Consider the following 25,654-nt stretch of genomic DNA (forward strand, 5'->3'; position numbering starts at 1 on the left):
TGTTCTAGGTAAAAACTGCTCAGAAGGTTTTAGACTATGTTTTTAAGAATAGCTGGGGGGAAATGAAGCCTTCAGTAAGTCCAAATTTTTTGGCCTCATAGGATCTGAGATTGCCCATTAGGAATGCCTGCTAAGTTTTGTGCCAAAACTCCCCTACATTCTTACCTTTTTCTTTATCATTCCTCCTATCTTCCCCTATTACCATAGCTTACCTGCCCCTTACATGATCTGTGAATAGTCTTGTTTATTCTCCTACCCCTCATTCTAGTTTTGAGGAGAAAGGGTGAGCACACTTCTCCTTGATTCCTCTTTCTAAAGCTTTAAACTCTTGTTCCAGTGCCATCTCTGGGAACCCTACTCCTCTCTGGAGGCTAGTGGATAGCTGGCATTCTGACTTTTCTCATCCAAATTAATGTTTTCCACTGATCTCCTGGACTCTCTCACACTCTTTAGTTTTATTATTATCATTCACTATCTCATTCCTCAAAATTGTCATCCTCCATCAACACCTCTAAACACTGTCTCTCAAAGGATCATATAATCTCTGGGAACTAATGTTCCAGCTTCAAAATTGCAAACTTTGAATCTCTCTTATCTCATTTGTCTGTTCATTATAATTCTATTTTCTCCTCGCTCACTCTTAATAAACCTGTACTTAACCTTTTTTTGTGGTTTCTGATTTCTCAACACCCATATTCTAACCTATTAGCTCTCTTGATTCCTTTCTCAGATCCACAATCAACTCTATCAATGAGGCCATTACCAGCACCTAAAATTGTTCTTATCTCTTGTCCTTATGCCACATCTGCCTTGTGAACCTCTGTCATATGCTTTCTCAACTCTATTTCTCTCCCTTGAGGGAGAAAGTTATAAGGTAGAACTTTTTCATTTCACATACATGCATAGAGTGATATTTAACACTGAGCCTCATTTGCTGGACAGTAAGGAATAGGAAAGAATCCAAATTTGTTAATGCATTCAGGTCACTGTAGCACTCCATGATCTGGCTTTAATGTAAATTTTCGTACTTGTGTTCTGTTACTCCTTTATAGCCTCTCCTGCCAAACCATATTGCTTATTTTTCTCATGTTTCTTTATTCATCTGGGTGTTTTATCTTACACCAGGGATGGCAAATAGATTTCATCTTATGTGACTGTTCTGCTAATTGTGGCAATGAGCAGGTCTATGTTGAGAAGGATTCTGATTCTCAGAACCAAGTCAGCAAGAGATTGCAATGATTGACTAGTAGTGTCCACCATGGCTATGGAAGATGGAAGGACCATGCATTAGCTGGGCATTGCCCAGTGTTTGCCACATATTTCCCCCTTCTGCCTTACATTCTTCCTGTGTGATTCTATACATCCCTCAAGGTTCAGATTAATTTCTAATTAAAAGAACTTACATTTTAATTCCACATATCTTCTCTTTATAGACTACCATATCACTTTAGATATTTCCTGTGTGAAGACAGGTATTATTGGGTATGGGTACATGTGTTCTTCCTTCTATATTGTTAGCTCCTTCAAGGTAGAAATAATTCTTAATTATCCTATTTTGTTGATCACAATGGAAGCATGATGAGAATCCACAAGGAAAATCTCAAACAGTTGGCATGAACACAAATGGAGTATCCTGAAGTCACTTTTGACTTAAAGTAAAGGTCAAGATGGATAGTGGAGGAAGTTTCCATCCCAGGCTCTGCTAATGCTCTGCTTCCATTTGGTTGTCCTTCCCAAAACTTTACATACTTCCAAATTGAAAGATTTCCTAGATCTGAAAGGAGAAGGAACAATTTTAGTAGGTCTGGTGAAGAATATAGAAACTTACTGTTATTGCAAATAGTTGAAACAGAACCAAGGAACATTTGTGACTTGTCTAGTTTCACAGATAATGCTAACATTAATCATGGATTTCTGAATCAGGTTTTTCATCTTTTTACTAGGCAATGCAGCACCATATTTAAAAATTATTTAATAATTTTGGAGGAACATGTATTGATTGCACTATTATTTTATCACACATCAAGTTTTATGCAATTAGAAATTAACCCATGGGTTTTGTTAAGAAGTACACATTTTCTGTAAAGTAATTTTTCATTAGGAAGAAGCTTATGGACATTACTATTATTATTTTTTGGCAAGTAAACTTTTATTTGAAATATATATACAGAAAAGTGGTACAAATCTCAAATAGATAATTTGATGGATTTTCAAAACAGTGAACCCATCTGTGTAACCAGCACCAAGATCAAGAAATAAAATGGTGTCAGCATCCCAGAAGCTACCCTCATACCTTCTCCCAGTTGCTGCCTCATCCTAAAGGTGACCACTCTGCTAACTTCTGACCCCATAGGTTAGTTTGACCCATTTTTGAGCTTTGTATAAGTGAGTCATATAATATGCATCTTCGTGTTTGGCCTCTTTCCCTCCACATAATATTTGTGAGATTTACCTGTATTTTTGTGTGAAGCAATAGTTTATTTTTATGGATGTTCAGTATTCCATTGAGTACATATACCATATTCTGCATTTTAAATGATTCTTTTACACTTACCGTCACTCTTAAAGTGGAGTTGAGAAACTGAGTATAAAATGTCTAAGATTATAAGGATCTTTGTGTTATTTAACTTATCATTTTTATTATTTTAATCTACTTCATGGAAATTGTGGCTAAGGATTTCTAATATAAGCTCTAAAATTTTAGTATTATATTTTAGCTTTCTGAATACAGTGAATCAATATAGTAGGCCTTTGGAAAGGTATTTAAAGTAAATATTACCTGAAAAAACTAGTTTGTTAGAGGATTAAACTCTCTGCATTCTGTTCTTATAACTTCATATATGGCATTTCTTGAAATGATTGAAGGAATTCTTGGATTTAAAGGTCATCTCGATTTTCCTAGGAAGTCATTTAGACATTATAAATGATGGTTTATTCAGAAGAAAGAAAATGAGACATAGAGATTTCCTGTCAGTGCAAGGATATTGGAGGACAGACTTCAACATATTATTTATATATATTGGTATCTTATCCAGTTCAGCTCAAGGCAGATAATAGGTGAGTGTTTTGGTGCTGTGAGTATAGGTTCTGGTAGATTAACAAGTTATTCAGTCTTGTGGCTGTGTTTTCAGATTTGAATCAATATTTGTAGAACATCCATGAGATAAAAAAATCAAGATGAAGGTGAAAAAATGACACAAGAGCTCTGAATTCCCACCTTTGACGGGGCGGCATACAATTTATTCAGGAAAATGACAAGTCAAAGATTCTTCAAGTTTGACAATTAAATACTAAAACAAATATTTGACACACACGTGCTAAGTGTATGTAATTGAAGAGGGTTAAGGAGGGAAGAATACAGAGTATTTCTTTTAAGTAGACCAGGAAGAAAGGACATTTGAGTTAGACTTTGGAAGTAGGAGAAGTGAGATAATTGGCATAGAAATGTTGGTCATTAAGTGGTGAAAGCCATCTCCATGGAAAAATAAGGCATAAAGGAGCCTGGTAAGAAAAGAAAAGATTCACTGGTGTGGAAGGACAGAGAATGAGGACGTGGTCAGGCTTTTCTTGGGAATTTGAATTAGTATTCCAGGTAAAAGAACGTCAACACAGTGCTTCTCAGTAGTTTTTAAGCCCATGCCTCCTTTAGATAAACGTATATCTTTACCACTCCATCCTAAAACTCTGATTACCTTTCCTCCCCCTAATATGTAGGTGATTATCTTTTCTACATTATCTCCAGCCAAGATGACTTCATTAAGCTTCACTCTCTATAGTATATATCGTAGAGAAAGGTATCCCCCCAAATGTAAATTAGATGAGAATATTGAGTTAAGTTAATAACTACATACATCCCGGGGACATTCCAACATGCCTCTGTATGTATGTACTTCTTCATTTCTCCTCCATCCTTTGAAAATCACCAAGGCTAAGTGGGATAGCCAAAAGAATAAATGAGAAAGGTGAGGTTTCCTCCCCAGTGCACTTGATACTAATTGAAATTAGGGTCCACAGACTAGGAAATTTAGCGAAATGGGTATATTAAAAGAACTAGGGTCTGGTCGGACAGTTTACTCTGAGAGGAAGAGGGGAATAAAATAGAATTTGAAGAAAAAAATCTGAAAGTACTGTTCTGAACTACGCTATTAAAATAGGCTATATATACACTTTCTCCAGGTTTTTTGGACTCTGGATGGAAAATGAAGTGTTTTGTTTTAGCCATTTGAAGGATTATGTGTCTGCATGACATTTGGTGAAGGTATTTGATAAGTACAGGAAGTAAAAGATTAGCTAATAAGAGAAAACAATCAGGACTGGAAAATTAGATTTGGAAATGATTCATATAGAGATCATTATAATTGCGAAGGCAAATTATGTTTAGGAGGCTCTGTATAGAGTAGAGAGCAACTAATCAAACCCTGGGGGAATATTAATAGTAGTACGAGAGAAGCAAATATTAGGTTTCTGTCTGAGTATTCAGATGACCAGAAGGCAAATCACCAGGAAAATATATTTTAAAAGTTAAAATTAGGAATCATTTTGGGGAGGAATTTATTTAGATTTAAAAACACATTTATTGAGGACCTACTATGGTAAGTGCTGGGGTTGTGAGTATAAATAGGATAGAGTCCCCTAAACCTCAAGAAGCTGACAAATATGGTAAGGAATAAAGAACTGAAGACAACTGGGGTGTAATGTGATGGGTGAGTGCCCAGTAATTTACAAAATAGTTATTTTCTAACTTAATTTGGCTCAGGCAAGAAAAAATAGTGCAAATGTTTGGGGTAGGAGGGTGAGAAAGCAAAGAAGTTGCACAAGTATTGTGGTTTTATAGTAAATGTTGGCCAGGTGGAGACATATATGGATGATAGATCCTCAGGGATGTTTTGTGGGTTTAATATATACAATGGAAATTCTTTAGAGAAGGATTTGAAGAGTTGTGCAGCCGTATTGCTGATATGAGACTTGTGGTTTCTTTTCCACGTTTTATAACTATGAAGTAGTAGGCTGGGTCCTTGAATAAATGTGTGTTCTTTGGTTTGCATGAATGGTATGTACTTTGAATTCTCAAAATAGAACTCCAGTTTATTTTCTCAGTAGTCCCAGTGAGAACAGCTGTATTTCTTAAATATGATCAGAAAGCACGTGGTGGAGGAGTGTTTACTGTAGAAACCTATGATTGTCTGCAGGTACCAGCATACACATGTTCCCATTCCTCATCCCAAGGGAATAATCTCATTATTAAACCTGTGCAACCTTCAAGTTAGCTTATTTTTAATGTTTGTTTCATATTTTAGAAACAACAAGTGAACATGGAAAAAAGTTTAACAATATAAAGGAACATATAATAAATGGTAAGCCCCAGATCCTCAGTGCCCCAGATTCTCAGCACCCCAGAGGCAAATACTGTTAACAGTTTCTAGTGGGTCTTTCATACAATATGTGTTTTTATTTTTATAGAGAGAATGGCTTTTATTTGACCTCTGGAAGGCATAAAGGTAACTGTAGTTTCCTTGCAATGCAGTTGGCAAATTATTTTTACCTTCTTTTTCCAAGCAGACTCTGAAACATGAGTTTTGAGGAGCAGGATTAAATACTCTGACCTAAGAGACACAGATATTTGGATTTTTATGTAGACATGTACTCACTGAAACTGAAATTTGGAGGAACTGGAATTAATAACATTTTCCCTCATGTAATTCATGGAACTTACTGCTTTGACTCCAATTATGCATTTATGTTATATTCTGAATAATGCAAAGGAGAATGTTCAAACATTTTAGGCCATCAGAACACTTTTCCCACTCTCAAGCTGTCTCCCTATTGTATTGGTGCTGAAATGCCAAGCTGCATGTGACAGTAGAAGAGTTGGCAGTATCTCTGTTAGAATAAGCTTTCACATGCAGCTTCAAACACCTTTGTGGTTTGGGTTGTATTTTGACAGTTGCTAGGTAGCTTGAGTCAGAGAGTGCAGCTGTGCAATTTAAGATGCGTTTTCCTATCCTATCCTTTAAAGAGAGCTAAAAAAGTAAAACTGTAATCAGATTTCTAAAGTGTTAAAGGGGATCATACTACTAAGAACTTATACAATAGAATGAAGTAGATGAATTCTGATAAAGCACATAGATACTAAAGTATACCAGTGAATGTATTTCAGATGAAACTAGGTAGGCTCATTGTAAACAGATGAGCTTCTGAAATTTCTGAACTGTTTCATTGAAAGGTAAAACAATGGGTTTGGGAGCACCCAGACTTCTTGGACAGGTGAGTGGTTAGCACTCATTAACCACCAAATTCTGACACAGACATGCTGTTTATGAAGAAAAGTCAGGGAAGGAGACTAGGATTTCTGATAAGAAAGAGTAGAAGAAAATGTAGAAATTCAACTTACTTAGTAAAATGGGAATACTTCAGGATTCGAAATGGGCTCTTACAAAATGAGAAATAAAGATAGCTTTTTCATAGGCTTCCTATTCGGAGAGTTTTTCTTGTTGATTTATAGAGTGTAAATGTACTTCTTCCTGAAGACAAGGACTAGGCCGAGGTAGGTTTGATGTAAATGTGGGGACTCATTTGTTACGAACCCATAATAGACTGCTGTGGGAGAACATTGTGAACAAAAGAAGGAGTCAAAAAATAAACAAAAAAATTTTGTGGCAAGTTATCTAAGACAGATCCTGGAGAAGGGCTGATTGAGAAGGTAAACTAGAACAAATGGCTTTGGAAATAATAGACAAGGTCAAAATATTTCTGGGCAAGAGGGACAATCAAACCACTTGCAGGTGTTGTGTTGCTGCCTAGAGACTGGTTTGGCCTGACCCAAGTGATGGTGTCTGGAGCCAAACCTTTTGTCAGGAGAAATATAGGACCACAGAGATGAGACAAGTACTACCAGCCCTGGGGAAGTAAAGAGAAGGAAAATTCCTTTCTTTAACTAGAGGGGATGGACCCTGCAGTCCACCTGTGTACTTGCAGAGCTATATGTGTTTGGTATTCTGATATACTTCACAAAGTATATTTTATGCCCTAGGTGCTGACTAAGTGAATTGACAGTGAAGACTTGGTATTGAAGGAATTAAAGGGCAGGTGGAGTTCTGTTCCCAAGGCTACAGTCCATAGAATATTGGCAAGGTGGAGACAAACATGACATACAATCTTCCCTGCCTTCTTTAATCCCTGGGTGGATGATAGCAGGCAAGAGAGTAACAAATGCAAGGAACAGTAGGTTTGCAGTATTGGTATTCTGTCATATATGTAATTGAAAGCCACAACAAAATAGCAATAGAAAAGAAAATATTGGTGAGGCAGCTCATGCCTGTAATCTCAGCACTTTGGGAGGCTGAGGTGGGAGGATTGCTTGAGGCCAGGAGTTTGAGACCAGCCTGGGTAACATAGAGAGACCCCATCTCTACAAAATTAAAAAAAAAAAAATCAGCAAAAGAAAAAAGGCTTTTTTTTGTGTGTGTGCACATGTGTGTTTTTGGGAGGTCTTAATTTTTGCCTTGAATTTTAAAGGAAGATTTAAATGATTAAAGTAATGATTAAAGTAATTATGAGATGTGCAGGCGACATAGAATAATGGAAATTAAAAGATAAATATTTATTGCCTTTTCTTCTCTGCTTACAAAAGCAATACAGCTCAATGCACGAAATTTGGAGAAATGTAAAAGGAGAATGGCATTTAAAAATAACCTTAAAATGTTTTTTTCTTGAAATATTCAATGGTGGTGGTGGGTAGAGAGTGAGAGAAAGAAACTCCTCATGGACTTTGAGGAAATCAAGAGGGTTTAAAGAGCAATAAAAGGAACTGAGTACATCTCCTTTAGGATCTGTAGAACTGGGCTTAAATCAATACAGAAATGTCTACCAAGAGGCAATCTCTCTGGAGAGATTATTAAAGTGAGAGTAGATTATCATTTGAGTGACTGATTCAAGTTCTCTTAGGTGCTCTTGCAGTACCACTACCGTTGAAGCATGTATCTGAAATTGCCTTTTAACACAAATTTTCAGTGCTTCTCTTAGAGGTTAAACATACACACATACACACACACACACACACACACACATACACACACACACACACACACACACACACACACACACACACACACACACACACACGACTGCAGCCAGGAAGCCTGGCTCAGTCACCAGGTAGTGGTATGCCCTTGGGCAGGTGATTTAAGCTTTCTAAGGTTTAGCGGTTTCCTCATTAGTAGTGTGACAGGATTGAATCAGATTTTCTCCAAGGTTTCTCCCTGCTCTAACTCTTTTGTTTTAAGGAATTGATCTCATTCTCTCTTCCTGTCTGTCTCACCCCACCATTTCCCCTTGTCCCAAGGTAATTAAGCCATTTCCAGTTCGGACAGTGAGCTAAATGCTTTTTGGAACATATGAACTTAAGGAATGCATGTTTTTGTCAATTATTTGAGAAAGTATGAATCCTGCATGGAGTTTAGAATATATTATTGTCAGAATTATCTTGATAAATATGGTGTGTGTGTTTGTGTGAAATAGAGAATACATGTAGGAATAAATGAGTAAGCATATAATTTTGAGTAATATTTGGAATGAGAAAAATTAAGAGGGTTCAATACTTGTATAGAAGGTGGCTTTCATAAGTAGAATAAACCTGAAGGCCATATACATATCAGGAGAGTTACTTTATAGCTTATATGTTCCTTTCCCTTCCGATATTATAGAAGACAGGTCATATTGTCTGTACAACAACTACACCTACCCACTCCAGGTCTTCATCTTTGGAGTGGGGACCTGTGGGAATCCCTGAGTTGGTACAAAGTTTATTTTAAGCTGAAGACATTTGAGATTCAAGAACACATATTGGAGCTTCCCTTATCTGACTAAAAGCAGCAACTTGTGGGAAATGAGGCTACCATAAATCCTCTCTCCAGGAGAGTTTCATGGCCTTGAAGAAGACAGAAAGACCACTTTCACCTTCATAAACACACATTATCACAACTTTCTTATCTACCGTTTGCTCTCCTAAAAATTGATTTGCCGTTTCTAAGGAAGCCTACCTGTTTTTCCCATAGGAGCTTCCTCCTCTTTCCCCACAAAGTTAGGTATATAAGTCTCATATTCTAACCACCCCTTTGAGTTAGTCGTCATTGGGCACTCCCATATATATGTGCATTGCCCGTGTAAAGAAACTCCTTCTTTTCTCGTGCTATTTTATTTTCTGTCAGTTTAATTCACATACCTCCAGGAAATAAACCTAAGAGAGCAGTGGAAAAACTTTTTCCTCCTGACATCTGTTTTTTGTAAATGCAGTTTTTGTAAACATGAAGATAGGATTTCTGGAAACTTCAGACTTTGGGAGCAGTTCTACATACATAGAAAAATACAACAAAAAAGTCAGTACAGATGCTTTTTAGTAATTAAGTAGCTTATCAAGTAATAATCAACCTAGAATCTGAAGAGTTTTTTCTATTGCACGGTGATGGAAGGATTGATTAGTTATCTGTCTGGAATAAAAGCAGTGCTCTGATTGGCTGCAGTGGTCTTTGGTTGAAGAAGCATATGAAGCTATTGGTGTTTATGGGAAGGCATGCTGCCTGAGCCGCTATAAGAAGAAAGACTTTCCCAATGACACCTAAAATCTGGGTACAAGTGACAAGAAAGAGAAGAGACAGGAACTGGGGAAGGTAGTGAAAAGCAGCAGAGACCGGGAGAAAAGGCATTGGCTCCAAAGGGAGCAATTTCACTTCTCTTACCCCTCACCTGAAGGTCCTGATACGGAAATAGGCATGGTAGAGGAGACCAGGAGAACAAGAAGGTCTGGCCTTGGACAAAGTTCAAGGGGTCTTTAAACCCCAACAAGATGAAATAGAAGAAGTACCGGCACCTGGCCCCATTCCCCTGACTCCACCTCACCCAAACCCTGATGATTATATATTAAGATTGTGCTTCTGTACCAATGTGAGGCCACGTGATAGATGGCTTGTGGCTGGGCATTTGGATTTACTGTTAGTAGTAAAAGGTGAATGTAGAACAATTTCCAAATAGCTCTCCTCTCATATATGAATAAGGATGGTTGGCATTTGATTTTTCTGTGTATTTTAAAGCTGCAGCAAATGCCATGAATGAATTCAGTGACAGGCTTTTGCCATGTTTTTGATGTACCGGCTGGTGATAGTTGGAGGTAGGAGGGACTTAATAGCATGTGGAATGAGGGCAAAAATATCATTCAAGGCAATGCGCCTTCCAATTCCTGGCACCCCCTGTTGCACAGCTGCAATGTGGCAGGGTGGGGGAGGGAGCAGGGAGGATGGTGGGGAGATGGCACTGCTGTGTGCTGCAGCCTGCCCTGGCCAGTCAAACTCTTGACACAGCAGCTGGAGAGTACCAATCCTGGCTCTAGATTGTCATCTGATTACATATTGTTTTACCACCTTCATAACTGTTATCTGTTTGCTACACCTTGTAAAAAAATCTCTATGCTTGGAATGGCACGGTAGTGATTAAAAAGAGAGAGGAAGCACTTAATATGCTCATTCACTTGCATTTATTATAGTTTAAAGGAGGAGATGAAAGTGTGTAACTATCTTTTACTATTGCTCTCAGGATTAATATGTCATATTGTTCCTGTCATTTAACATTTTTATACTGATGGATTTTTCTTCAATGTTCATATATGTATAGAAATGTTGATAGATGCCAGTCACTGCTAATTAATGTTATAATTCTCAGATGCTGGCGGGTTGTTGGTAGCTTTGGCCAAGGTCCTTTCTTTAAACCTCTCCTATTTTGGGCCTGAGGGTGAAACTAGTGGCTCCCTTTAGAATACAGAGCTAGGCTTGAATCTCAGAGCAGCCACTAGGATATCTATATACATCTATAATATAAATCTATGTCTATTTATATAAATTTTGTTTTATTATGGTAAATATATTTAACATAAAATTAACTATTTTAGCCATTTTTTTTTTTTTTTTTTTTTTTTAGCGTCAGAGCTATTATTTAAATCACAATAACAACAAGAGAAAGCGCGAACGCAGTCCCCCACTACCACAAATTATGCAGTCGAGTTTCCCACATTTAGGGAAATCGCAGGGGTCAGCACATCCGGAATGCAATGGATAAGTCTGGCCCTGGAAAAACCACCTTTGTGATCATGGTATCTCCCCTGCCACGTAAATATATATTTATTTTAGCCATTTTTAAGCATTAAGTACATTCACATTGTTCTGCAACCATTACCATCCATCTCCAGAACTTTCTCATCTTCCCCAATTGAAATTCTGTAGCCATGAAACATAAACTCCCCATTTTCTCCTTTCTCCACTCCCTGGTGGCCACTGTTCTACTTTCTGTCTTTATGGATTTGACTCTTTTGTGTACCTCATATAAATGGAATCATACAATATTTGTCCCTTTATGACTCACTTATTTCACTTAGCATAATGTCTTCAAGGCTCATTTGTGTGGTAGCAGGTATCAGAATTTCCTTCCTTTTAAATTCTGAATAATATTCCATTGTATGTATGTGCCACATTTTGTTTATCCATTCATCTCATGATGGACACTTGTGTTGCTTCCACCTTTTGGCTATTGAGAATAATGCTGATATGAACACAGGTGTACAAATGTCTGTTTGAGTTCCTGCTTTCAGTTCTTTTGGGTGTATTCCCTGGAAGTGGGATTGCTGGATCGATCATATGGTAATTCTAGCTTTAATTTTTTGAGGAACTGTGATATCATTTCCTAGGACAAACTTTAATCTCTCTGTGCCTCGCCTTCCTTATTTGTGAAACAGGAATAATCATCCTTAACTGGAAGAGGGCTATCAGGGTTAGAGATAATGTGTTAAAGTTCCAGCATTTCTTGCCTCTAGAGCCAGTAGCAACAAAACGTGTAGTTTCTGCCTAAATCTTACTATTTCTCACTGCCTCTGCTCTTGTTTTCTCTCTGTAATGCCCTTTCTTACCTGGCTTCCTCCTATGCATCCTATAAGACTTGTTCAAGGGCTGCTTTCTCTAGGAAGTTGTCCCTGTTTCTACCCAAGCTATATTGACCCTCTTTATGCTTTTATGGCACCTCTATCATTGTACCTGCGACACTGAATAGGGATTATCTCTTCATTCTTCCATCTCCTGTTCATAGACTAATTTAATATGTACTGAAATATCTAATATGTGGTCAGTGCTGGGGATTCAGTGATAGCAGACACTTACAGGATCTATCTGCAGGGGGCTTCATCTGGACCAGTTCCTCAGGGTGTGTTCCTAAAGACCACCTGCATCAGAATCCTTGGAAGCTTTGGGGACCCGTGCTGGGTCTGAGAATCTGAATTTTAACATTCCCCTTGGGTGATTCTTATGCACATTATTAGCCTGTGAGTTCAGAGGTTCCATGAGGGCTGGCCCTGTGTCACTTCAACACTGCATCCTTGGCCCTGTGTGCAATTCCTGGCACAAAGCAGTTACACAAAAATATTTGTTGGAGAAGGAGGGCACTCTGAATTGAAATGGGGCTGGAATATAGGTGTGACCAGCAATAGTATGGGGTTAAGATTAACTCTACCTTTTCCCAACAAGTGGAATACCAAGCCAATTCAAACATAAATCTAAACATATACTGATTTCTTACTGAGTGAGGCTTCTCTCTGCCTCAGCCATATCTCTAGGAGATTTCCTAAAGGAACAAAATGGACCCATTTTCATCTTAAATTACATTAGATTGTTGACTGGTTGACAGTCTTCATGCTTCTTTAGTTTCCAGGAAAAAAAAATCTTCACATGAGCTTTTATTAAGCATTATAGTGTTTGCAAAGGTATATAGTGCAAGAATTTGAAATAAAGTTTTCTGGATGCCATAATTTATGTTAACATTTATTTATAAAGAAATACATACATAATATTATAAAACATTGTATACAAGGACTCCACTTGTATATCTGTATACTAGGACAATACTTTTTGTTGACGTGTAATGAGTTAAGTTTATTTTTCAGCATTTGTGTAAGGAGAAAGGGAGGGAAGATGCAAATTACTTAAGGGCCTGAAATTACTAGCACTCAGGAGTTACTTGAATTTGACTTGTCAGTTTTTTTGTACTATAATGACATGCTTTCCCCTCCCCTACTCTTTTGCTTTTTGGTTTAAAGCTTAAGCTAAATATTATTCTGAAAATTACATGTTTAAAATAAGGACAGAAGTTTTACAGCTTGTCCTGTGGTCATTGTGAATATTCTTTTGGATAACTGATATGGTCAGTCACTAGGATAAAGATCCCTGTGCTGGTTGAGGCCCTCTTTTGGCTAATATTCTGGGAGCAAGTAACTTAATAAAGCTCATAAATATTCAAGTCAGTAAACTGATTTCCTCATTTAATTTAGAGAAACTGGAGAAAGAATTTTGTTAAACTGAGAGGTGGGCTAAGGGAATAAAGTGTTCCTTGCATCCGTGTTTGTGACTGGCACCTGACATTAGTTTTCTCTCAGCTTACATGCTTGCCCATTCTAATCTAAGTAAATCCCATCCTTCATTTTAGCTTTGCATTTTTTCCTGGCACACTGCTATTTTTTTTTCAGAGCTGAAGCCACTTAATCCCCGCCTGTGGGTTCTGCCCTGCTTTAGGTTTTTCTGCCAGTCCTGTTCTTAGTGACTTAGTCTGCTCATTCACAACAAATCGATCTTTCGTTGGTTTTGCTATGCCTTTGTCTGATTCTATTAATAAGCCTTTTTCTTGTTCATTGTGACCAAAATTCTGCACTATCACTTTCTTTCCACCTTTTCTGATAGCCCAGCTAGTCTGGTGCTGGGTTGCTGCCTGGATTCAATAGGCTTCTCCAGAACAATCTAGTTGGCTGGGTTTTAATTTATCTGCTGCCACGTCTTTCTATAATTCCAAGAGCTTAGTTACTTACATCTCTAGCTAACTTTCTCCTTGCCTAATGTAGGCTTGCCAACTTGATGTCCTTCACTTGTTCCAAATCACCTCTCCACTTGGGTGGTGAGTCTTTGTGTCCTAGCCTTCTTTAACAAGGCCCATCCTGCTTCACCTGAATCCTGATTCAGACAACCAAAGACCAATTCAGTGGCTAAATTGTTAACATCTGTGTTTTTAATCCACTGCAGGAGAAACATCCTGGTTAACCTCTGCTTCTCAGTCAGTTGTTCAGATGTGCCATTTGAGCAACATAAAATATGTCACTTCAGAATGTTACTCAGTAAGGGCATCTGTTTTAGCTTGGTCACCTCCTTTGGACCTAAGACAGAGTCCAGCCTTATCTACAGCAAGTGTCCCCACCAAATTTTGTCTCATTGCATAAGCTTTACTTTCTAAGGTGATTTTGAATGGAACTTTAAGAATATATCAGACAATTTTGATTTACTTGTCTTGCTGTGCTTTTTATCTTACTGGTCCTAGAGGAAATACACATATGCATAACATTTTCTTTCCCAATTTAGGGAGTCATGGACTACTTAGAGGTCCACAGGTCCAGCCCCGTAGGTCATAGTGACATTGTGATGGAACATTTACTTCTTTTTTATAGTTGTCATATCCAACTATGCTTATTGTAAAGACAACTGATAAATGAGATAGAAGTTGAAATAAGTTAGAGGAGAATGATGCTAAAATTTGTTTAGCATTATAGGATCTTAGATTTATACTGTTTGGCTTACTGTTACTACAACGATAATTTTCTAAATGTTATTTTTAAAAAACAACTTACCAAAAGGTATATATGTGGGAAATGAACTTGAAAAAATCAGAAAAGCATTTATTTTTAACAGAATGTTATTGTCAACATTTTAAAATGTATTGTATGTATGCAGTTACAAGTTATATAAAAGTGAGTTTTGGCTCAACCAAACATCATATTTTATTCTGGTAGGGAAGAATCAGTTGGAATTTTATTAAAATTCAACCTGGACTATTTTACTTGGAAGTTGAAGAATTACAGCTAGCCTAGTGGTTTATACAATATGTAAGTTATGAAAAACCCTTTACAGGACATTTCATTGATTTGTTTCCAAGTTTAGTTCAGATAATCAAAGACCAATGTATAGATAAAGATGAAATGAACCATTTTTTTTGCCATTATTTGCAATATTTGTGACTTAACATTTATTACCTACATTATTCTTCGTTATCTTTATTCTGTTGTTTAAAACTACTTTTTAAAATATATTATGATGAGGCTTTTTGAAGTTTTTTCAAAGTGGCCTAACTTTAAGAAGATTGTGTATTTAGAATTCCCATACTTTAAAAATACTTACTGAGAATGAGGGGTGGGAAGAGGGAGAGGATCAGGAAGAGCAGCTAGTGGATGTTGGGCTTAATACCTGGGTGATGGGATGATCCGTGCAGCAAACCACTGTGGCACATGTTTACCTATGTAACAAACCTGTACATCCTGCACATGTACCCCTGAACTTAAGATAAAAGTTGGAAATTTAAAAAAGAATGAACTTTTTGTTTTTAAAGATCACTTTGATAAGGAGAAAGTAAATAGATTGACAGAATTTTATAGCTGAAGCTACCAGAAATGTCACCCAGGCCAATTGTCTTAGATTGAGACCCAGAGATGGCATGTGGCCATTTCCGAACCCTTCCTGTGTTCTTTTCTCTATACCAGGCTGCCTGGCATGCTTTTAAGTCACCACCAGTACAACCTCTACAGAGAGCTTCAGCTATATTCTCCATTTTTCTCCCAAGGTTAAACCTTACGCAGAAAGTTTGTTCTGTGATAGGAATAGGTACACTGAATAAACTACTACAGTACTGCTGATCAGGGCTTCTGACTTTGAAACTGACCTGCAAAACAAATGATCAGCTGATCGTATCAGCTAAGTGAGGTGAAAAGCTAGGAATTCTTTGCAAACAAACAGTCTATTTAAATGTTAAAAGAGAAGAAATCTGGTTTCCATGTTGTAGTAATGATTTACTAGTTTTCTAGTGAAGGTCATTTGAAAGGAGAGTGAGCAGTGATGGGTATAGCTGAACACAGAATGATTAATTAGACGTTATTAAAACCTGGCTTCACTTTGGGCTTATTGTGCATAAGCAAGTTAATATATGCACTTGAAGAAACTTGATACAAATAGAATGAATGAAAAAAATGCAAAGGCAAGGGCATAAAATAGGTAGGAGAGCAAGATAGCTGCGCTCAATGTTTCTGGAATTATATAAACTTGCCCATGAGGAAGTTGGCATATGGTGAAAGGGATCTCGAAAAAAAAAGGAAGCCAAAACTGTCCCTAATTGAGGGAATATGCCTTGCAATTTCTTCATCTAATCAGAGAAATGGACAGGAAACCAGGCCCTCTTATTCCTACATCATGGGGCTGTTGAACATACCTCATGAGAGAGAAGTGCTTAGATAGGCTCTGCAGTGAGGTATGTTTCGGGATCCTGAAGTAGAGATGTTTTCAATTGATATAAAACTTGGTATGGAGTAGATTACAAGGTCAAAATGAATATGTGATCTATTGGTAGGGAGGTAGCATGAGTATTGCAAAGAGCATATGTTTTGGAAACAAAGGGACCTGAGCGCAAATCCTGGCTTTCCAGCTTGCCATCCATGTGATCCCAAGGCAAGTGATAGCCACTGAATTGTAGCCCCTCTTATTAAATAAAGTAATGCTAACTGTTGAAGTGTATTTCCTGTGAAGTTAATGAGGCTTAGTGAATGAAGCCCCCTGAATGGCCCAAGCCATGTGTTCACACGGCTATCTGTTTTTATTAAGCCTGTGGTCTCCATTCTGATTTTTCCTCTATCGCGTTTGCCCTTATGTGGGGTGGTACTGGAGTTATCATGGATATTTTTGGATTTGTAATTATGTGTTTACTTCCTTTGTATGTATATTTTGTATTATTTTCCTATTTCTATATTATGTGTACTATTTTTCCTAATGAAAACTTCCCAAATTGGATAAATTTCATGCCTCACAATCCCTGGGTCTGCCATGTTTATTTCATAAGTTTCTTATTAAGATTAAGTAAAATAACCATGTAAAGCACTTTATCAGTTATTTATTGACAAATAAAAGCCCATCCTGAAACTTAGAAGCTTAGAACAGTAATTATTTTATTTGTTCACAATTCTGTGGAGCAACACTTCAGCCTGGGCTCTGCTTGGTGGTTCTTCTGCTGGTCTGACCTTGGCTCACTCTTGTGGTAGCAGTCAGTTGGCAGAGAGTAGGTGGTCTAAGATGGCCTCAGTCAATTATCTGGCAGTTGTCAGGCTATCAGCTGGTTACCTTGTTTCTCCTTCATGGAACTTCTCTAGTGAGCTAGCTCAGAGCTGTTCACACGGCATAGCCTTTAAAGAGGGAGAGAGAGAAAGCTGCAAGGCCTCGTGAAATCTATGCTTAGAACTCCCACTTGTGCTGCATTCTATTAATCAAAGCAAGGCATAAGATTAGCCCAGATTTAAGGAGTCGAAAAGTAGATTCCACTGCTTGATAGAATGAGCTGCAAAGAAATGTGGCTGTTTATAGTCTACCACAAGCTCTGTGCCTGAAATAGGAGATCCTGAAATATGTTAGCTTTCTCTTCTTCCTCTTCCTACCTTGCTTCTTATTTCTGCTGAGGTTAAATAAACAAGAATAGAAGAGAAGCTTCCATGGAAGAAGAGAAGAAGAACTAGACATAAGTAAGGCTCCCTCAGATGTGTCTGATACTCAATTTTATAAATTCTTAATCTGTTGTTTAAATTAGATTGAATTTTAAACCTACTTATATCTTTTAAAAATAAAATGCTTAAAAAGTTTATATATGACTGGGCGTGGTGGCTCAAGCCTGTAATCCCAGCACTTTGGAAGGCTGAGACAGGCGGATCATGAGGTCAGGAGATCGAGACCATCCTGGCTAACATGGTGAAACCCCGTCTCTACTGAAAAATACAAAATATCTAGCCGGGCGAGGTGGCGGGCGCCTGTAGTCCCAGCTACTCAGGAGGTTGAGGGAGGAGAATGGTGTAAACCCAGGAGGCAGAGCTTGCAGTGAGCTGAGATCTGGCCACTGCACTCCAGCCTGGGTGACAGAGCGAGACTCCATCTCAAAAAAAAAAAAAAAAAAAAAAAAAGTTTGTATATGAGACATTAAAATGTCTTGCCTTTTTCAGTTTATATCTGTGAAATTGTGAAATATATACAGTGATGCACCACATAACAAAATTTGGTCAACTATGGACCACACATACAACAGTACTCCCGTAAGATTGTAACGGAATTGAAAAATTTCCATAGTCTTGTGAGTTGTGGTGGTGATAAAGTCGTAGTGATATGTATTACCTTTCCTATGTTTAGATACACAAATACTTACTATTGTGTTACAATTGTTATAGTACTCAGTACAGTAACATACAGTACAGGTTTGTAGCCTATGAGTAATAGGCCTAGGTGCATAGTCAGCTATACCATCTAGTTTTGGATAAATACATTCTATGATGTAAGCACAATGACAGAGTTGCCTAACAATGCACATTACAGAACAGATCTCTGTCTTTTTAAAAAGTTTTTTAAGTTCAGGGGTACATGTGCAGGTTTGTTATATAGGTAAACTTGTGTCACAGACGTTTGTTATATAGATTATTTTATTACCCAGGTGTTAAGCCTAGTACCCATCAGTTGTTTTTCCTGATCCTTTCCCTCCTCCCAGCCTCCAACCTCAAGTAGGCCCCAGTATCTGTTGTTCCCCTCTCTGTGTCCATGTGTTCTCATCATTTAGCTCCCACTTACAAGTAAGAATACGTGGTATTTGGCTTTCTATTCCTCTTATAGTTTGCTAAGGACGATGTCTTCTAGCTCCATTAATGTTCCCGCAAAGGACATGATATCATTCTTTTTTTTTTTTTTTTTGAGACGGAGGCTCGCTCTGTCGCCCAGGCTGGAGTGCAGTGGCCGGATCTCAGCTCACTGCAAACTCCGCCTCCCGGGTTTATGCCATTCTCCTGCCTCAGTCTCCCGAGTAGCTGGGACTACAGGCACCCACCACCTCGCCTGGCTAGATTTTTTGTATTTTTTAGTAGAAATGGGGTTTCACCGTGTTAGCCAGGATGGTCTCGATCTCCTGACCTCGTGATCCGCCCGTCTCGGCCTCCCAAAGTGCTGGGATTACAGGCATAAGCCACCGCGCCCGGCCGATATCATTCTTTTTTTATGGCTGCATAGTATTTCTCAGTGGATATGTACCACATTTTCTTTATCCAGTCTACCATTGATGGGAATTTAGGTTGATTCCATGTCTTTGCTATTGTGAATAGTCCTTCAATGAAAATATGTGTGCATATGTCTTTATGGTAGAATGATTTATATTTCTTTGGGTATATATCTAGTAATGGGATTGGTGGGTCAAATGGTAGTTCTGCTTTTAGTTTGAGGAATCACTACACTGCTTTCCACAATGGTTGAACTAATTTATACTCCCTCTAGTAGTATATAAGTGTTCCCTTTTCTCTGCAACTTCACCAGGATCTGTTATTTTTTGACTTTTTAATAATAGCCATTCTGACTGGTGTGAGATGGTATCTCATTGTGGTTTTGATTTGCATTTCTCTAATGATCAGTGATGCTTTTTTTCATATGCTTGTTGGCGGTGTGTATGCCTCTTCTGAAAAGTGTCTGTTCATGTCCTTTGCTCACATTTTAATGGGGCTGTTTTTCTTGTAAATTTGTAAGTTCCTTATAGATGCTGGATATTAGACCTTTGTTAGATGCATAGTTTTCAAAAATTTTCTCCCATTCTGTAGGTTGTCTGGTTTAGCTGATAGTTTCTTTTGCTGTGCATAAGTTCTTTAGTTTAATTAGATCCCATTTGTCAATTTTTGCTTTTGTTGCAATTGCTTTTGGCGTCTTCGTCATGAAATCTTTGGCCGTTTCTATGTCCAGAAAGGTATTGTCTAGGTTGGGATCCCTGTCTTAAGTGACACATAGCTGTATTTGGTCTTCACCGAGTTTCCTGGTGTACAACTCCTAAAATCCTTAAAATCTCCAAAGTGATAAGTGTCTTTTTGTTTGCTAATGAGATGACTGGTGGCTAGCAGTCCCTAGGAAGCTTCAGGATGGGGGCTGATCACAAGAAAGAACAAGGCATGATTATGTGGTTGGAACTTTTTAAGCCCTATTCCTCAACCTCTGAGAAGGAGAGAGGGGATAAAGTTTAAGTTGATACCAATAGACAATATTTTAATCAATCATGCCTACATAATGAAGCCTCCATAAAAGCTTTGACTAAGCTTCCAGATAGCTGAACACATGAAGGTTTCTGGAAGGTGGAGCACCTAAAGAAGGCATGGAAGCTCTGTGTCTGTTCCCCCATACATTGCCCTATCCATCTCTTATCTGGTGTTCATTAGTATCCTTTGTAACATCCTTTTAAATAAACTAGAAACTGTAAATAAGTGTTTCGCTGAGTTCCATGAGCCACTCTAGCAAATTAATCAAACTTGAATTATAGCCGATTGGTCAGAAGCACAGGTGAAATAACCTGGAATTTGTAATTGGCATCAGAATGGTGGTGGGTGGAGGATAAGGAGGGGAAGTCTTGGGGACTGAAACTTCAACCTGTGGGATCTGAACTACCTCCAGGTAGATAGTGTCACAATTGACTTGAATTAGAGGACTCCCAGCTGGTGTCTGCTACAGAAGTGATTGCTTGCTTGGTGCATGGGGGGAACCCCTACCCCTACATTTGGTCACAGAAATCTTTTCTGTTGACTGTTGAGTGAGAGTATAGGAGAAACTGACTTTGGTTTTTTCCTATATTCTCAACATCAAATAAGAAATTTGCGGAAGAAAGCTTGGTTTTGGAATGAAGATGAATAGTAATTTAAAATACGGAAAAAGGAATATATTTAGCAGTTTGACAAAGGCTCATGACACTCTTCTTTTTCAGTTTAATGGAATTGTATATATGTAATTAAGAAAACCAATAAAGCAAACTTCTAGCATTTTCTTCTTTAAGTGATAATTAATTGTCTGCTTGTTGAGTAACTAAATTAATCCGAGTCTACAGATAGATGAGTTACATGCATGTTTAATAATTTAGATAGCATCTATAACTTTTAAAAGCCTGTTAAATGATCACGAGAATCAACCAGGTTCTCCAGGTTATGCCATGATCATAATAATCAGCATTGCAACTAAAAACAATCATTTGGAGAATTAGTTTGAAACACTGTTCTTTATATAACTGACAATAATAAATATTTTCTGATGAATGCTAACTTGATTTAATGATTATTGGAGAGCTAAGAATAATGAGTGAAAAGAGATACAAAAATAAAAGGAAAAGGAAGTACATGCTACTACTTGTCTTTAGTTTATTTCTAGTGAAATCAGATCTATTAGTCAAGACATTTAGTTGCAAAGGACAGAAAATGTAAAATGGGCAATTATTGGTCATGTAAAGGGAGAGTTAAGAGAAATACATTTCAGTATAGCTGGATATAGGGGCCTGAGGAGGTAATGAAGACCCAGTTTTTCTTTCTCCATGTTTTTTGTCTCTTTCTTCTGTGTTGGTGCCGGTCTCAGGCTTGATGTGGGAACAGCTTACTTGTAATAGTTTAATTCCCTGTATTCTTTTGGTTTAAGTACTGTAGAAAAGAATGGTTTTCTAATCTCAGGAAAATGCCTGAGATTAGCTCTGTTTAGGACTGCTTAATCTGGTGTGAGTCATGTGTCTGTCCAACCCCAGATGAACTAGAAGGATGGAATACAGTGATTATCTCAGGCCTGTCTCCTGCTTCACTTGTTGTTGTTCTGGAACAAAATCAGGGACCCTCATCCTAAGCCCACAGACTGAGATTGGGGAAGAGTAGATTCTGGATAACAATAGGAGGCTTCAAAAGTAGGGTAAAGCCGACATGGCAAGCCAAACACAGCTAGGGTCTATTACAAATGTAACATACATGTTCCTGGAATATAGTAGATGCTCAATAATATGTCTTGAATTAGAGATGGTTGTTAGAAAAGGATATTTTAGGTACTTTTTCTGTGGAGCCTTTTCAGTTTTTATGTATTTTGCTCTCAGAACTCTGCTAGGTAAATATAAGTAACAGTTTGCACTGTCTGGTCTTAAAGCGTTGTTTTTTTTTTTTTTTTTTTTTTTTTTTTAATGATTATGTTCCTTTCACACAGTTATTTAGCAATAATAATATTCTGATTTTACAGATGAAAGACACTGAATATGATGAAAAGGCTTGATGCTGTTTATAAAATTCAACATTGGACAAACTTAAAATGTTTTCTCCATTAAAAATTTATAAATTGTGTTTAAAAGTACTCAAAACAGTTATATTTGCATCCATCAGTTATATAAAATAGTCTTGTGACTATTAGTCTGATAACAGATAGATAAATATGATCAATTATTGCATGTTTCTGGGTAGCTTGTCATATCATAACCATTTCTAGAATTCTTGGACGCATTTAATGTATTCCTTTAAAAAATCAGAATGGATATTCTGATTTGTTCTGTCTGTTGGAAAATTCAAGTCAGAGGTGAATTAGCTTCTGCCAACCTGGCCTATTTAAGTAGTATAGGAGTTTTATACAATAAGATATAAAATTTCCTTTTATTATCATAGATTACTGTATAAATAGGTAATCATCTAATCAATAGTCCAAACTAGGACATTGTTGAGAGTGACAGGGGAAAATTACATTGGGAGACCAGGAAGAATCTAGACAAACCAGGACTTGAAGTCACCCATGTGTAAACAATACAACTTCTATTACCTGTACACTTAATATTAAATTCTCTCTATAAGGAATAATGTCAGAGGACTTTTTTAATACTGCAAAGCACTTTGATAAGATAGCTGTTGGTCATGTGACTTCTTTGTATGGCCTATTTTTCCTTTAAGAATTAATGACATTTTAAACACTCATAGACATAATAGGATTTGGAAAGTCCCACTGCTTCTTTCTGCATTTTTCTAGCAGAGTATTTAGTAAGAGGAATAATTAATTTTTTGAATGACAGATTTAGCTCTCTAACTATGTCCCTGGTCACCTCTTAGACTAAGATAGATCAGGTCAGGTAAACTGTGATAATAATGCCTGATAAAGATATCTTGATGGTATAATTGACAACACCTCAATAAGGCAGTGGAGGTTAGAAGAACAATGAGAGGTCTTCTACTGTCCCCTGCCTCGTTGGTCCTGCCAATTTCATTATATTACATGGAAGTTGTTTTTCTGTTATCCTTGCCCCTCTGGTTGGCATTTAAGATTTGAGCATCATGGTAACAGAGGGCCAGAGAATGAAGGCAACAAATCTCGTATCAACTCTTTCTTTTTTTTTTTGTTTCTCTATGTTTCTGTTTATTTTTTAAGGAGTGAATTCTCTTTGTTAAGTATAATTTCTATTCTATAATAGTAATTTAATAAATACTTAATAATGTGAATTCATATTTCAATAGAATTTTTTTTTCTTTTTTTTTTACACAGGGTCTCACTTTGAAACCTGAGATGGAGTGCAGTGACACAATCACAGCTCACTGCACCCTCGACTGGGCTCAAGCAATCTTCCCACCTCAGCCTCCTGAGTAGCTGGGACTGCAAGTGTGTGCAACCATGCCTGGCTAATTGTTTTGTTGAGACGGGGTTTCACCATGTTGCCCCTCGAACTCATAGGCTTAATCATTCTGCCTGCCTCGGCCTCCCAATGTACTGGGATTACAGGCCTGAGCCACTGCACCTGGCTGATTTTACTCTTTAAAAAAAATCTTATTTCAACTGAACACATTTTTATACACCATAAAAACATGTTAAAAATTAGCAGTTACAGAAGCAGTTAAGAACTTCCTTGTGAAAGCACTGTTCACTCAGTCTTTATCTTGCAAGTGACTTGAATGCTCTTAATGCTAATTGCACCTTGATCTAAGCCACTTTATATTAAACCCTTTTATTTAAAGTTAGTTTCTTTTGAGCCCACTACATAGAGACCCTCTAATTCTGCGTAGTGACTTGTACTTCAGTGCCCAATTAGTGTGTGAATCAAGGTTAATTAGCAACAAATCATCTTTTTATAATTGGAGAATCTAAGGTACAGAAAGGTAAGTGACCTACTGAGGGACAGAGTTCAAAATAAAATAGGTTTCAGTCACTAAATGAAGCGCTCTGCTGGGAGATCTCCCCTGGTCCTGCGATCCTTTAGTGAAATATGGAGAAACCAGCAGGGGAGGCAGGTCAGATAGTTTATAACGGTGAGTCATAGGTCATATATTATAAGGAGCATTTCTCAGCACTGAAGAAATTTCACTAGATTCCAATTCACCTTTCCAAACTATTAAAAGCAAAACAGGACTGTTTTTCAAAAATTGGAAAGTAAACCTGACTTCTTGTTAAAAATTTGGAAAATACTGAGAAGTTTTAGACCCAGTCCCTTTAACCTTAAGGAGCTCACATGCAATAAGATGGAAGGGGCAGGGGAGATCAGCACAGAAAACGACTGATATGGCTGTAAGAGCATGGAAGCTTAGGGTCAGTGAATTCTTCTTGAATTTATCTTTTTATAAATCTTTACAAACAAATTTGGCTTTAGAAAAGCACAGATATAAATTGGAAATGCTAATTAGCACATTAAGTTAGATGAAACATGTCAGTGGAATCAAACTTCATGCTTCAAATGATATATTTTAATATTTTAAATATTATAGTTTAAGCTGGACATAGTGGCTCACACCTGTAATCCCAGCACTTTGGGAGGCCAGGGTGGGCAGATCACTTGAGCTCAGGAAAAAATCTTAATTCAACTGAACACCCTAAGGAGTTCAAGACCAGCCTGCACAACATGGTGAAACTCTGTCTGTACAAAAAATACAAAAATTAGCTGGGTGTGGTGGTGCCTGCCTGTAGTCCCAGCTACTCAGGAGGCTGAGGTAAGAGCATAGCTTGGGTCCAGAAGGTTAAAGGCTGCATTGAGCCATGATCGCATCACTGCACTCCAGCCTGGATAACAGAGTGAGACCCTGTCTCAAAAAAAAAAAAAAAAAAAAAAAAAAAATTTTGTTTAAGAAATGAGCAAAAATGAATAGCTAGGCAGAAATTTATGGTAGCTTTTCTTAGATTAAACACCAAAAATATCTTGAACATTTGCGTTGGCTGAAAATGTTCTTTGTAAACAGTGAGAAAAAAGCTACAGTTTTATTTTAAAAAAGAATTAGTTATGTTTCCTCGTACTTTCACATTGAATTAATTTGTCACTTATTCTAGTGGATAAACAAGAATAGAGCTACTTACCTGAATGTTAATGTGGCAGATACTACCAGAGCCAACCCTTATCCTCAGGACCTTTCACGTTGCTCTTGTGAACTTTCTACTGTCAGCATCTGCATCTCTGTGTCTGAGGGCCGCCCCTCAAATGCTGATTTGCCCATGGACAGCAGTTCATTCTAGGGAATTAATATGCCTGCTTTTCCAGCAGCCCTCATCTAATAACTCTCTAGAGGTGACATATAAATACCCCAGCTCCCTCACCCTCAGATGAGGTAATACTGAAGCTGTGTTTTGCACTAGTTCTCAAAGCTTCTCCAGGGAATTCAGCTCCAAGCACTTGCTCTGGCAGCTGATTTATTAGATACTCTTCCTTCTTTGTCTCTCTTCCCCACTTCCCTGCCACTGTCCCTACTTGGGGTCTGCTTCTGGAGAACCCATACTAAATCCTAAAATTAGGCATT

General features: G+C 37.6%; 1 protein-coding gene and 1 non-coding gene across 4 annotated transcripts in view; one reads left to right on the forward strand and one right to left on the reverse strand.

Moving 5' to 3' along the window:
* Nucleotides 1-25,654, forward strand: part of PLCL1 (phospholipase C like 1 (inactive)) — a 356,424-nt gene that overhangs the window by 47,781 nt on the left and 282,989 nt on the right. The gene's annotated exons all lie outside the window — the stretch shown is intronic.
* Nucleotides 10,998-11,161, reverse strand: LOC135966689 (U1 spliceosomal RNA). Its single transcript, XR_010580234.1, has one exon. It is a non-coding gene; the product is annotated as a U1 spliceosomal RNA (small nuclear RNA).

The sequence above is a fragment of the Macaca fascicularis genome, chromosome 12, assembly GCF_037993035.2.
Source record: "Macaca fascicularis isolate 582-1 chromosome 12, T2T-MFA8v1.1".
Classification (NCBI taxonomy): Eukaryota; Metazoa; Chordata; class Mammalia; order Primates; family Cercopithecidae; genus Macaca; species Macaca fascicularis.